A 14,268-nucleotide genomic window follows, 5' to 3' on the forward strand; every position below is an offset into this window, starting at 1 on the left:
CAAATGCCCAACTTACAAATATACACAACAAAAAAAGGGCCGAAACTAACAGAATATCAGAAAGAGGCCTCACAACAGTGAAGCCCAAAAAATCACACAACAGCCAACTGAGAAGCTTCTACAGAAATCTCCTCACCGATAGAGATCCAAGCCAGCCTTTGGAAACGTCAGCCACCACTGAGTATCGCTGCCTCAAACACCACCGCCAACCCCGAACAACAACTAGATCACAGCCATTAATAGGAGATAGTTGGCACTGAAGAAGGATTATCCAACTACCAGTAAGAAGCTAGTGGAAACCTTCAAGCAACATTGCCGAAAATGGTAGACAGCAAGGAGAACATGGTGGTGTGGGAAACACCAGAGCTAGGAAAAACACCCCAGCTCTACACACGAAATGAAAATGAACTATGGCTAAAGATCGAACTAAGGAAGAGATGGGGAGAGGTATACCGATGAGAGATGAAGAACAGGACAAGCCGGAGGGGAAAAAAGGAAGAAGCATCTGGAGAAGCAAAGAAGAAGAAGAACAAAAAAAAGAGGACACGGCAGAGAAGGGGAAAAGAGGAGAAAACAGAAGAAGAAAGGGAAAAGCGGCAACTGACTCCAGCCAAAGCTAGAGTTGACGCCTGAGAAGGTGAGGCCCTCACTAAAAAAAAGAAAGGGGGGGGGGGGGTGGTGGAAGAAACTCTCACAGAAGGAGAGAAGGTCTCTAAGTAAAGCAGAGAGTTTGAACTATATCCAATCCACTTCATTATTAGTTTAGTTTTGGATTACTATGTAGGAAACTCTTGGGATTTTTAATGGTGTTTCGGAGTATCGGAAGTTACAAATCTTTTGACCATTAGATCTTTAATCAAAAACACAAAATCCAAGATCCAAGGTCGGTTGGCTTCTTCGGTGGTTGCTTCTATTCTCTTATATTTGACCTTCTAGTTGGTTTTGAACTAACCAAGTTGCGTATAGCTTTGGGTGTTTATCATTCGTATATTCTCCTTTATTTTGAGAGTAATTTTTGTTTTAAATTTAACTGTAAGTTTTGGGATTTTGTTGGGGAGTGGGTTCGTTTTTCTCTTTTAAATTTTCTCATTTTTTGTATAAATTTCTACTCAACGAATATAGCATGTTCAGTTCTGGATTTGAGTGGTGGTGATGAAGAAGAATTTTCTGGACTTTAACGAACTTAAGTCGTCGGTGCTTGATCGTGTTCATGAGCTATTTTGCAAAGGAGTTTCGTTGCAGCTTATTAGTTTTGGTGAGAATGCACGTTTACTTTGTAGTTTCCTTCTTGATAACAAGTATTTATTAGTAACATTGTTGAATAAGTATCTAATCTGATTTAGTTTGCATTGATTTGAGTTATTAATGAAAAGACATACGAATATGATACATGTATAACAAAGGTGTGCATAATGGATGGTACAATGCCTTGCATAGTGATAAGATTTTTACCATCTACGCAAATAGGCAAAATCACATAAAATACTTGTAAGAATATAAGGATGTTGTAGTATAGATGCTCATGCAATGACGTTCTCCTCAAGGACTATTTTCATAATTTATGTAAAAACAATTCCTAATTAACTACTTAAAACTAAAAATTTAGAAAGGTGATTTTGAATTTGGGTAATATTAAAAACAAATAGTAATTTCTCCCAAAACTAATATGATAAAAAGAAAAGAGTTTTAAATACCAATTTATAAAAGCACTAGGGTTCTACCATCACCTAACAATCCTATGTATTTTTACCAATTACTTATGATCTATACATGACACTTTGAAGGTTAGGTTTTCCTAATTTATATTCTACTTAGATCCTCCAACATATAACATATATCTAACATGCAATCCATCAGGACGTTCGGATCAAATATGAACATGAGAGACTCATTATACTTTGTAAAACCCTTTGAAAAACCATGCAACCCTTAAGATGTGGTGTTCATCTTAAGTGAAATTACAATTATTAATCACAAGAAGCCATGTCAATTTCAGGGAACCTTCTGACCAAAATTGCATCAAATTACTTTTCTAAAGATCCTAATGGTGATCAGGCATTAAGACAATTAGATAGTTTAAAACAGTGATCAATAATTCAAAGTATGACTTCAATCAATCATAAGCAATTAAATAAAAATTACATATTCATGCTAATACTCAACGCTTCGCCCTAGCAAAATGAAATAGTTACGCATATTAATAATTAAGATCATAGAAAATATTATTATGAAGAATATGATCGAAAACACCTTAAAGTAAAAGTCTGAAAGCCTTCAAGAACCCTATCAATTCTCTCTGTCTCCAAAGTTGCATAAAAGAAAAGAGTAGAAAAAACTAAGAACATCAAAGCCCTTTTTAAATGCCCTGCTATGCTATCGCACAACCCCTAAAAAATAGGTCTCTTATTCCAACTACTAAATAATAATAAAATAACTTAGAAAATAAAGTCCTAATTAAGTTAGGAGAAACTGCATAGAAACTGTCCAGCCACATTTTAGCCTCAAATATCCTTCAAATCCAGCCCATCATAGCTTGTTTTGAAGATCAAGGCATTCTGAACATATCTTCAGAAGGCCACGAACCCATCCGAGGTCATCTTGGGCTCCAAAAATGCAATTCAATCCCTAAACGTCACAATTTCAGGACCACGCACTGCTCATTTATTTTATTGCCAGAAAATAACGGTTTGGTGGAAAAATCTGATATTTTGATACGATCAAGCTAATGACTCACAAACGCCTCAAACTAGAATTACTTCAAAATTCATCCGTTTAATCACGTTTTACTCCAGAGGAAGTCAAAAGTCTTATATTTAAAATACAATTCAAAGTATCAAAATTCTTTTAAAATTTTAACCAAAATATACTAAGAATAGGGTTAAATATATAATATAAAATCTACTCATCACATAGCTTTAACATGTGATTGCACTTTCATGATGTAGTGTAGATTTATGTACCATATTAATTTCGTTGTTCATATCATATTATGCTTAAAGAATGTGGAGTTAATTAAAATAGGGGAAAATCATTTGGAGTTCTAGGGGTTCTGAGTTAAGCATTTAGCTACTGGGTTGAATGAAATCAGTATTTAAATAACTTCTTGGATAAAATTGTTCTTGCTTCTTTTCTTTTTGGGGTTTTCTTTGCTGCTTAATTTGTTTGTCAATCTTTGAATGTGGAGAAGATTTATGCTCCTTATTCTATTCAAATAGTCCAAGAAGAATAGAAGATTACTTCATATTTTTTGGCTTTGAATATGAATTTCCAAATTTTAGCCTCATCATATCCTAATGAGGACATGTGTGGAAATTATTCATGCCTGTTGTAAATAATACATTCAACACCTGCAACAAACCGCAGGCACATTTTCTAATATTATACTATTTTGCACACCAACATAGGCCAGTGCAGTAGCAATGAACTAATTTTTTTCGTAGCTTGCAATCTAGGAGACCCAATGGGCAAACAACGAAGAGAAAAATTGATTCCAACGATTACACTGTCGTTGGCGAGTGATACGCAAAGGAATTTTCCAGCCCTTGTTCAGATTCTCGCCAATGAAAAATCTCAGATCAGCATCATTGATTAGCTCCACCGGTTGGGTTGGTAAAGTTGATGCATATGCTGTCCTTATTATCATCTTATATTCACTGGGATCTACCCCAAGAATGCAACAGAGTCTCTGTACAAGTTGTTCATATTTAGAATTTAGAATTTTCAAGTAAAAAAAAAACCTGGAATTTAGGACTTCCAATTTCAAAGTTTAAATTCCATATAAATAAGTGTTATTTCCAAATTTCTATAAGTGAGGTTTCCAAAAAAAAAAAAAAAAAAAAAAAAAACTCAACTATGAGTGGCCATGACCACCGCATTTCACCACCAGTACCCACCATCACGGCTGCTGTCACCCCCACATACCGTTTTGGCACCGCCACTGCCGCCGTCATCATCACTCTCGCCACAAACCACCATCATCACCGATGTTGCCACCACCACTACTAGCACATTTTCGAACTAATGTCTCTTATTTATATATTAATGACTCTAAACATATATTAAATTCCGTTGTTTTTTTATGTTAATCAAACAAGAAACTTCACAAATTCTACAGAAAAAAATTCCGTTGTTTTGATTTCCGTCATTTTAGAATTTTTTAGTAATATTAAATTTAAGAGGTAATGGTGCTTCTTTAGTGCCAATACGAGCTCCAAAAAGAACAAACAAAAAACAAGGGACTTTCGTTTTCATCATCGATCATGATCATGATCAGTCACCTTGAAAGATGAGGATGATGAGCAATAAACCAGAAGAAAATATCGAACCATTTCGATTTGACAAAAAAGCGAAAAAGTTTACCTACTAGTTCTAGAAGAAGATATTCGGGGTTTAGGAACATTCATCTTCGAGCTCTTATCCAAACTTAGACTCTGTTCTATGAAAAATGCCAAGTCTTCATCATCGACTATCTGTACTAGTTGAGCAGGCGATTTTGATTCATTTGTAGTATTCACTATTTCTTTCTCCTTAAAACCAACGTATGCAGTATTAACCCACTCTCCATCGTAGTGAACCGAAATTCTAACTTTACTTATTTTCCTGAAAGTGAAAAAAAACAATTAGGAAATTCTAACTTTACTTATTCTTAATGGCCTTCATCGCCCTGGGTTGGCCTTCACACTGAACTCTTCTTAAAAGAGGGAGGAGTGCATTCCTTGGGACCTGCATGGACTTCTTAGGTCTTAATTGCTGTTGGAAACAACATTCCTAAGGAGAAATCAACTTTTATAACATAGAAATGTACACTGTTCCTTGCTTCCGTTTCAGGACTTTTATGACTTTGAGGAGTAACCGAGCAGCCTTAATCACACCGGTAGATTCCACTCATGTTGTTATCCACAAGACTAGACTTCCCTATAGCTTTTGCTTTCTTGATCACTTCATCATCATAGGTGTATGCTTCATGATCAACTATCAAGACTCTGCCGGCTAAAATAACTCAGTCGGGCTTGTGGACGAAGGTTCAGAAGATTGGAAGAATTTAAGATAGCAAATGGAAGTTGGATGTACTAGAACATATTTAGGAAATATTAGCAATGTTTAGGAAGAGTCGGGCGAAATGTAGGCCTACCATTCTAGGATAGCTGCCTTAGTCAAGGATGTAAAACTTATTGAACTAAATCTGATGTAATTTTCAATGTTTACTAAAATGAAGATGACTTCTTCAATTTACTTTGGCTTGCCTTATTTTCTTGAGATCTGAATTCGATGAGCCCAAAACTGCCTTCAAATTTCATGTAATGCCTACCCTTCTTCAATGTAACAATCTCTAACATCCCACAAGGTTGGGTGATACTTCTTTAAGAATTTAACATTAATTAAATGCCTTTGTAAACTTCCCTCAAAATTTGCCAAGTAATAACCCCATTTGTCCAATACTTGGTAAATAATGAAAGAACCTTCCCAAGTTGGGCTCCACTTCCTAAAGCCTCTAACTTGAGCTCCCAAAGGGAGAATTGCCTTCCATACCAACTCCCATTTTTTGAAGTTCTTCAACCTCACCTTTTTATTGTATGCTCGGTCAACAACTTTCTTCCCTTCTTGAATTTTATCTAGAGCTTTAATTCGGGCTATATCAAGATCTTCAACTCCTTGACACATAGTCTGAATGTACTTTTCAATGTGTAGCCCGAATTGATTCTGAATCTTGACAGAACTTACATTAATTTCCATAGGGATCACAACATCTTGCCCGAACGATAGGGCATAATGAGTAGTTCCAGTTACTGCCCTCTTAGAAGTCTTATAAGCCCACAAATATCTCCCAACTTCTCATGCCATTTCTCTGGACTTTCGGCCACCACTCTTTTGATAATGTTCACTAAGATCTTGTTGCTGGCTTCTGCATGACCATTTGATTTGGGGTAGTAAGGACTAGACTGAGCCATCTTTATCTTGAACTTACTGGCAAACTCCTCTACTTCTTTCGAAATAAAAGATGGCCCGCAGTCCGTGACAATTGTCTCGGGCACCCTAAATCTATGTAAGATCTTGGTTTCAATGAATTTCTTGACTGCAATTGAAGTGATAGTCTTCACAGCTGAAGCTTCTACCCACTTAGTAAAGTAATCTGTTGTTACGATTATGAACATGAGTCATTTGCTAGAGGCTGGGTGAATGTGCCCGATGAAGTCCATTGCCCATCCTCTGAAGGGCCAAGGTTTGACCACGAGGTTTAAGGGTATTGAGGGCACATGTTAGAGAGGTCTATGTCTTTGACATTCTTCACACTCTTGGGCACAAGCTTTGCAATCTTTCTCCATCTCGGGCCAAAAATAACCATATCTCCTAAGTAGCCACCTCATCTTGGTTCCCACTTGATGTGCTCCGCAGATCCCTTCATGTACTTCAGCCATTACCCTCATTGATTCTTCTTGGCCTAAGCATTTTAACATTAGTCCATTTTGAGTTTTTCTCAGTAGATTTTCTCCCCACAAAACATACTTAGTTGCTTGTTATCTATTCTTCTTACTTATGGGGAAGGATAGATCTTTTAAATACCGAAAAATATGCGTCCTCCAATCTTCAACCTCCGCCTCTTCAGTCATCACATCTAGGCTGAATCCCCTTTCAAAGACAGATGGGAGATTTCTTTTCTGAACCTCTATACCCCCTTCATACTTTCTTTCTTGGATCTATGCTCCAGAAGGCAATTGTGCCATCTCATTGGCAATTGCATTTGATCCTCTGGGGATATGGTTGACTGAAATCTCAGTGCCCCAATAGCTTAATAGTTGGGTCGATGCCAAATAGTAACCTACCATAGTGAAGTGTCTGCACTTGTACTCTCCATTTAATTGATTGATTACCAACTCTGAATCACCAAATACTTCAACTTTAGTAGCCCCTAACTCTATCAAGATCTCTAATCCAATTATTAGTGCCTTGTACTCTGCCTGGTCATTGGTAATCTCTTGATTGTCTAGGAGGAATGAATAACAATGGTGAACACCCTTGGGATCAATGATAACAATCTCAGCTTCCGCAGTAGTTTGGGTGCAAGAATCATCAAAATACAGTCTTCAAGGAGTGATCCAAAGACTGGCTATTCTTTTTATCTTTTGCTGGATCCATTCTTCTTTACCCGAGAAGGCTTTGCTCGATGGGATGCACACATCGGCTACTTTTAAAGTTCCTGGGATATTGATGATCTCATGTTAGGATTCTTGGAGCTCAGCCAAGAAGTTTGCAATTGCTTGTTTGATCACTCTCTGCGGCACATACTGAAAGCTGAACTCTTAAAGCGCTAGAATCCATTTTTCAATCTTTCTAGCTATCGTTGGTTTTGACAGCATGTATTTGATTACATCGGTCTTGTCAATAATGTGGATGTGGCAAGGTAACATGTAATGCCTTAGCTTGCATGCTATGAAGTATAGAGCCAGGCACAATTTCTCCACTAGTGTATATCATGTTTCTACCTTAATAAGGATTCTACTGAGATAGTAGATTGCTTATTCTTTTTCGCCTTCATTGTTCTGAACCAACAAGCTTCCTATTGATTTCTCAGAAGCAGAAATATAAAGCTTTAAGGGCTTCCCTCTCTGAGGTGGCATGAGCACAGGTGGAGAGGTTAAGTAAGCCTTTATGCTGTCGAAGGCTTCTTGATGTGGTAGGCCCTACTAAAATTCCTTTTTATCTTTTAACTTTAGCTAAGGAGTTAGCGGCTGAATCTTGCTAGCCAAGTTGGCAATGAATCTCCTTAAGAAGTTGATATTTCCTAGTAGCCTCTGTAATTGTACTTTATTGGTGGGGGGAGATGATTCCATGATTGCCTGCGCTTTGTTCTTGTCAACCTCTACACCTTTTTGATGAAGAAGGAATCCCAAGAAGTTGTCCGACCTCACTCCAAAAGCACATTTCGTTGGATTCTTTTTTAGCTTATGGATCCTCATTCTTGTTAAGGCTTGTCTGAGGTTTACCAAGTGCTGTTCTTCAGTTTTAGACTTCACCACAATGTCGTCAATGCATACTTCTATGTTGTGGCCAATTAAGTCATGAAAAATGGCGTTCATTGCTCTTTGATATGTTGCACTGGCATTTTTGAGCTCGAATGGCATTATTAAGTATTCATATGCTCTAACATGACCTCGGCACCTAAAAGCTGTTTTGTGTATATCTTCTTTAGCCAATTTTATCTGATTATAACTGGCATTCCCATCCATAAAAGATAAAACTTTGTGGTTGACAACTGCATCTATGGATAAGTCAGCCATGGGTATTGGATATTCATCTTTAGGCGTGGCTCCATTAATGTTCCTATAGTCAACACAACATCTGACCACTTTAGTTATAGCTTTTAATACGGGTACAATGTTGGCCAACCATTCGACATACTTGGCAGGCCTAATAAATCTAGCCTTCACCAGCCTCTCGATCTCTTCTTTGACCTTTTCCTCAATCTCCTTAGACATCCTTCGTGGTGCTTGATTGACATGTTTATACCTCTCCTTAATAGGCATTCTGTGTTCTACTAAGGTTGAATCTAAACTTGGCATTTCAGTGTAATGCCAAGCAAAACAGTCTTTGAACTCATGCAGAATGCTGACTACCTTTGCCCGATCCTCTGTCTCTAATAAGCCATTGATCTAGATAGGTCTCGGATCCTACTCATATGGTCTCCAAACGGTCTTGTACTTCTAGCGGTGGCTTGTCAGGTTCCGCGCACAAGAATTCAACTAATTCTGGACTCTCGGGTAAGTCTCCTGGCCCATCTAGATCATATATGCATTCAGCCATTTGGATGGCTACCTCTAACTGCTTCCCAAAAAATTCTTCTTTACCGATCTAGCTGCTAGAAGTCTCTCTGTTCCAATCTTTTTCTTCCTTGGCTGAGTTCTCCGTCTCTTGTTTTCTCTCATTCCTATACACCAACATTCTTTTTATTAAGGACTTGATTGCAACTACGTGGTCCTTTTTTTTTTCTGTTCTGACATTATTGGTGTTGGGATGATATGGGGCCGATCCTATTCCTCCCTTGTAAGAGATAACCCTCGCTTTAGAAGCTTCTGGGCCGTCACCTTAGTCGGGCAGCCGTTCTTATCAGCTCCTGAACATTGAAGAATCCTATCACTGGGATTGTAAAAGTTGACTTCTGCCACATTGGCTGTCGGGAGGAATGACCATGATTCGGTCTTCACTATCTCCTAAAATCCAGGTCTTGATTCCTTCTCTTCATGGTAGATAGCCACCTGTTGGTGCAAGGTAGATGGTACAGAGAGACTCTGATGAATCCAATCTTTGCCCAATAAAGCTTTATAAGTGGAAGTACTGTCTACAACAAAGAAGGCCAACATGATTGTTTAGAACCCAAATCAACTTTTAATGGCAGTATCTCATGGGTCCTAGTGATGGCTCTTGAGAAATTAGAAACTGTAAGATCTGTGAGGATAAGATCTTCCTCATTTCTGCACACTTTCTTCATCTGCTTGTATGGCAACACATTGACTGCTACTCCACCATCAATCAAGACCCTCTTGAAGGGTACTCCCTCTAGATGAGCACTCACATATATGGGTTTGAGGTGGTTGGCCATGGCCAAATTCGGGCGACTGAATGCCATCTTGTCTGTGTATACCCTTCTGAGCTCTCTCTTTGTGGGCTCGGGCAAATCTATTATGCCTGACTCTTCTTTTCTGGCCTCTTCAACACTAACATATGCCATCATAAGTTTTGTTGCTAAGTAGTCACCCTTCATTGTGGCAGGTTGATCATGTTCAGCACAAAACATGGCAAACAAGACATATTCATGTTTACATGGAAGTTATTAGGTCCAGATAAGTTCTCATTTTTGCCCCCAATGTGGTTCATGAATCATCTAACCAGGTCTGTGCTTCTTCTGGCAGCATCAGCTCGGGCACCCTTTCTTCCCAAATTATGCTAAAGTTTGGCATTTGTTCTGGAACCTCATAGAGAGTATCAATCATTAATGGTGTGGGCAATCCCTTCTCAGGTGAGATAGTTCTGAAGTATATTAGTTTCGGGCTCCATCTTGGGGTTGGCATCATCACCATATCCTCTTGAGCTCTCCTCAAGACTCTGTATTTCCCAGGATGGGGATTTTGCAACACATGGTCTCCTTCCCCTTCATTCTTGCTATTAGCTTTCTCCACCTCTTTCTTGGTCCTCCAATGAAGTTGATTTCTTCCCCCATCGGGTACCTTCTTAAACTTCACATTCTCTGAGATTTCTAAGGTAGTGGGGACTTTCAATGAATTCATGTGCGCTTTATGTTGCCTATGAACTCTCCTAATCATGGATGCCCCAATTTCTTTAACGGGCTTCCTATCTTTTCCGACCACATACCATTTCCACTCGAGTTAAGGCAAGATTCTTCTTTGTGACTGGATTCACAGTTCTCCCTTTAACTCTGACATCTCCACCATTATAACTTGGTTGGGGTGGCCTCAAATCCACCCATCTTGTCACCTTGGCTTCTTTATCTTCTACCTCTTCAGAAGCTTCATAATTCCTGAACACTTCTGACAAGTTCTTTGGCTGAGAATCTCCTTCCAACAGATGGAAAACATTTCTAGAGGTTTCCCTTTCAACTGCCCACATGGCATCTCTGCCGCCTTCTTGCTCTTATTTCTATCTTTTTTTTATCAACTTCTGATCAATGACGGCTCCTGCTGCTAGGACTTCCAACTCACACTTACATTGGCATTTACTACATAACATTATTTCTTTGATTATGGCTGCTTTAGGCTTTTCGGGCAACTTCATAGCCCCTTTAGTTGGCATATCAGCTTGCCTTCTTTATGCCTTCACCTCTTAGGTAACTTTTCCTTTCCTCTTCTCTGCCCACGTCAGGTTAATCATGTTTATTGAGACTTCCGGGAAGGGGTTAATGTCAATCATCATGTTGGTCTGCAGTTTTTCCAGTAACAATTTTCCCTTTACTATAAGGTCTTGTATCTAGTCCCTGAACTAGACACAGTTGGTTATGAAGTGATTAAAAGTGTAATGCAGCTTGCAATACTTTTTCCCTCTCAATTTTTCAGGCTTAGGCAGCTTTTTGGTGCTGTCGGGCACGATTACTCTCGCCCGAACCAGCTCCTTATAGATCTCCGTAGCCTTGGTTATATCAAAGGAATAACTCTAGTACGTGAGGGTTTCATGGGGATAAATCCACCATCGTTCGTGACTACTTTCTGGTCCTTAACTGGTTGTACTAACCCTTTTATAATCAATGGTTTGAAAAGGGTAGTCATCTCCGCCACGCACGCATCCATTATCTCTCATTCGTGGCCATTATTCTTTTCTAGTTATCCTTCGAACTCCACTTGGTGAATGGCAGCTTTGTTTTTGTAGAAAGGAGGCATATCCGGCTCGCGCATGTCATAAAACCTCTTCCTCAAAGGTAATCTCAATGCTTTCTGAGTGATGGATATGAGCTATGCATGATTTATAGGGAACTGGCATCTCACCCTTGTCCTTCTGAACCTCATCATGAAATCTTTTGTAGACTCATGCTCGTACTGCTTCACCTCCACAAGGTCATTGATAGACATCTCGGGCTCGACCCTGTAAAACTACTTATGGAAGGCCATCTCCATTTGCCCCCAATTGGCAATAGAATTAGGGGGCAACAAAGAATACCATTGAGATGCTAAGCCCACCAAGGAGTTCCCAAACAATCTCAACTTGTAGTTTGGATTGTCTTCAAATGCCACACAATGGTTGGAGAACTTGAAGACATGATCTCTAGAAGACACATTGTTATCTTCTCTGCTGAATGTTGAGAATATAGGCATTTCGAAGTTAAGTGGAAAGGGATTCTGCTCATCTATGAACTCCGGGTAGGGTTTCTGATAAATGACCTTAAACAACGGTCGAGCTTGAGTTGAGCATTCCTCATCACCATCTTCCTCAACTCAGCCAACTCATCTTTGAGTTGTTGTTTAGCTGTATTATTAGGCGAGGTATAAGGACGTTCCCACTTTGGGCTATGATCATTACCTAAGTTAATCTCCTTTTTTGCTTCTGGCTTCCTCCATTTGACCTTTCCTCTTTTAGTGGCCATTGGTGGTGGCATATAAGGAAGATGTTTGTCTGCTTTGGTAGGCTCCCCTTTCCCACTCAATTCCCCGATGAACTGGGGCATGCCATACTTTGTTCTTTCTTGCTCGCTATGCCCCCTACTATTTAATGAAAATAGGGGGTCGGGCAACTCTTCTTCTAGAATTTCTTCCAACATTGGCTGACTAACTTCGGATCCTTCCTTGTTCTTTCCTTTATTCCCTTTTTCCTCAATTAAATGAAACAGAGGAATAACTGGTTCTATCATTGGGCTGGCTTCTCTCATCATCTCTTTAGCACAATTATTTTCTAGGGTAGAATATTCCAAATCTAGCATTCTTTGCAGATTCCCTGTTAAGGAATAGAGTTTGCTTACTTCCCCTCTAGTTTCTAAAAAGATTTTCTCCATGCTCCTTAACACAGCTACCATGGTAGCCTACAAGTCTTCATTTGTAACCTTTGCTCCTAATTTTTCAGAATGAGTCGGACCTTCTTTCAAGACAGGGTCTTTGTAGATTTTCGAGAATATTTGCCATGTTTGATCTTGGCATATACTGGGGTGGTTTTTGCTCTATTTTTCACCTGAAGGTTTGTTATTTCCTTCATCTTCTTGGCATACAAGACTTGTGGTCCCACCGAGCATGCCAAAACTATGTTTAGGCAAGAATTTCGCTAGGAAAGATCCCTGGCTCGAGCACACAGCTCCTTGAAGAGTTGGCACTTTGGTTGGTTGTTGGGCTCCTTCTTGTTAAGAGGTTGCAAGAGGAGAACAAAGTTAGTTCTGAAATGGAAAGACGAAACAAAGAAGTCAGGCAAGATTCCTCTCTTTGTGATTACAGAGGGTTGTGTCACATCCCAGCCCGGACCCCCACCACATCCCAGACTCGACTCCACCGTAGCACGATATTGTCCGTTTTAGGCCCCGACCACGTCCTAACGGTTTTGTTTCTGGGAACTCACACGAGAACTTCCCAGTAGGTCACCTATCTTGGGATTGCTCTCGCGTGAACTCTCTTAACTTTGGAGTTTCGATGGAATTCGAAGCCAGTGAGCTCCTAAAAGGCCTCGTGCTAGGTAGAGATGAGAATATACATACAAGGCCTAAAGGATCCACTCCCCTGGCGATGTGGGATGTTACAATCCACCCCCCTTAGGGGCCCGATGTCCTCGTCGACACACTTCTAGCCAGGGATTGGCTCTGATGCCAAATTGTCACATCACAGCCTAGGCCCCACTGTAGCACGATATTGTCCGCTTTGGGCTCCAACCACGCGTTCACAGTTTTGTTTATGGGAACTCACACGAGAACTTTCCAGTGGGTCACCCATCCTGGGATTGCTCTCGTGTAAACTCGCTTAACTTCAGAGTTCCGATAGAACCTGAAGCCAGTGAGCTCCCAAAAGGCCTCGTGCTAGGTAAAGATGGGAATATACATATAAGGCTTACAGGATCCACTCCCTAGTGAGATGTTACAGTTATGTGTTTGGAAAGGATGAATGGTAAACAAGTTTACACAAAAGAATCGATACTCCATCACTAGGGTGATAGCAGAGCTTTAAACTAGACAAAAGATGGCTTTTGTATGGAGCTATCCTGAAAAGGATTGAGATTTGGACTGATTACAGCTTTTTAGATGCAAATCTGGCTTGAAAGCAGAGTTTGTATGTTAGTTTGTTTGATTGGTTAAGTGTCCTTGTCTCTGGGCCCTGTCTTCCCTTTTATAGGCAATGATCTTGGCTGTTGCAAGCTTTTTCCGAAAGCGCTTTAGTGAGTCATCACCTTTTTTACATGTTTTGCCATTCAAAAAGTGCTTTTGGGCTAATAGTAGGTTGATATCCATCAGTTGTCACTTCCCTTGTAAGCACCTAACCTTTGCATTAACGAGGGACCGTCATATTGTCCTTGAGATAGATGGATGGGCTTGGTGCCGGGCCTCTGATAGGAGCGACTTTGTTAGCATATTTCCTTGCATTTACTCAGTTATTTCTATTTATTAGAATGTTTTAAGCCATTTTCATGTGTTTGTAGGTTCAAATGGCAAAGTTGGCAAGAAAAGGCAATTTGGAGCATTTTAGAGCAGTTTTGGGCTTGGAATGGATAGCACATATATGAAGCAAGATGGATGGACGTTTTTGAAGATCAAAGAGGCTAGGAATGTGTTTGACATCTAAAAGAATTAATTCAAGA

The sequence above is a fragment of the Pyrus communis genome, chromosome 3 (assembly GCF_041283825.1).
Source record: "Pyrus communis isolate YQ-2024b chromosome 3, ASM4128382v1, whole genome shotgun sequence".
Lineage (NCBI taxonomy): Eukaryota > Viridiplantae > Streptophyta > Magnoliopsida > Rosales > Rosaceae > Pyrus > Pyrus communis.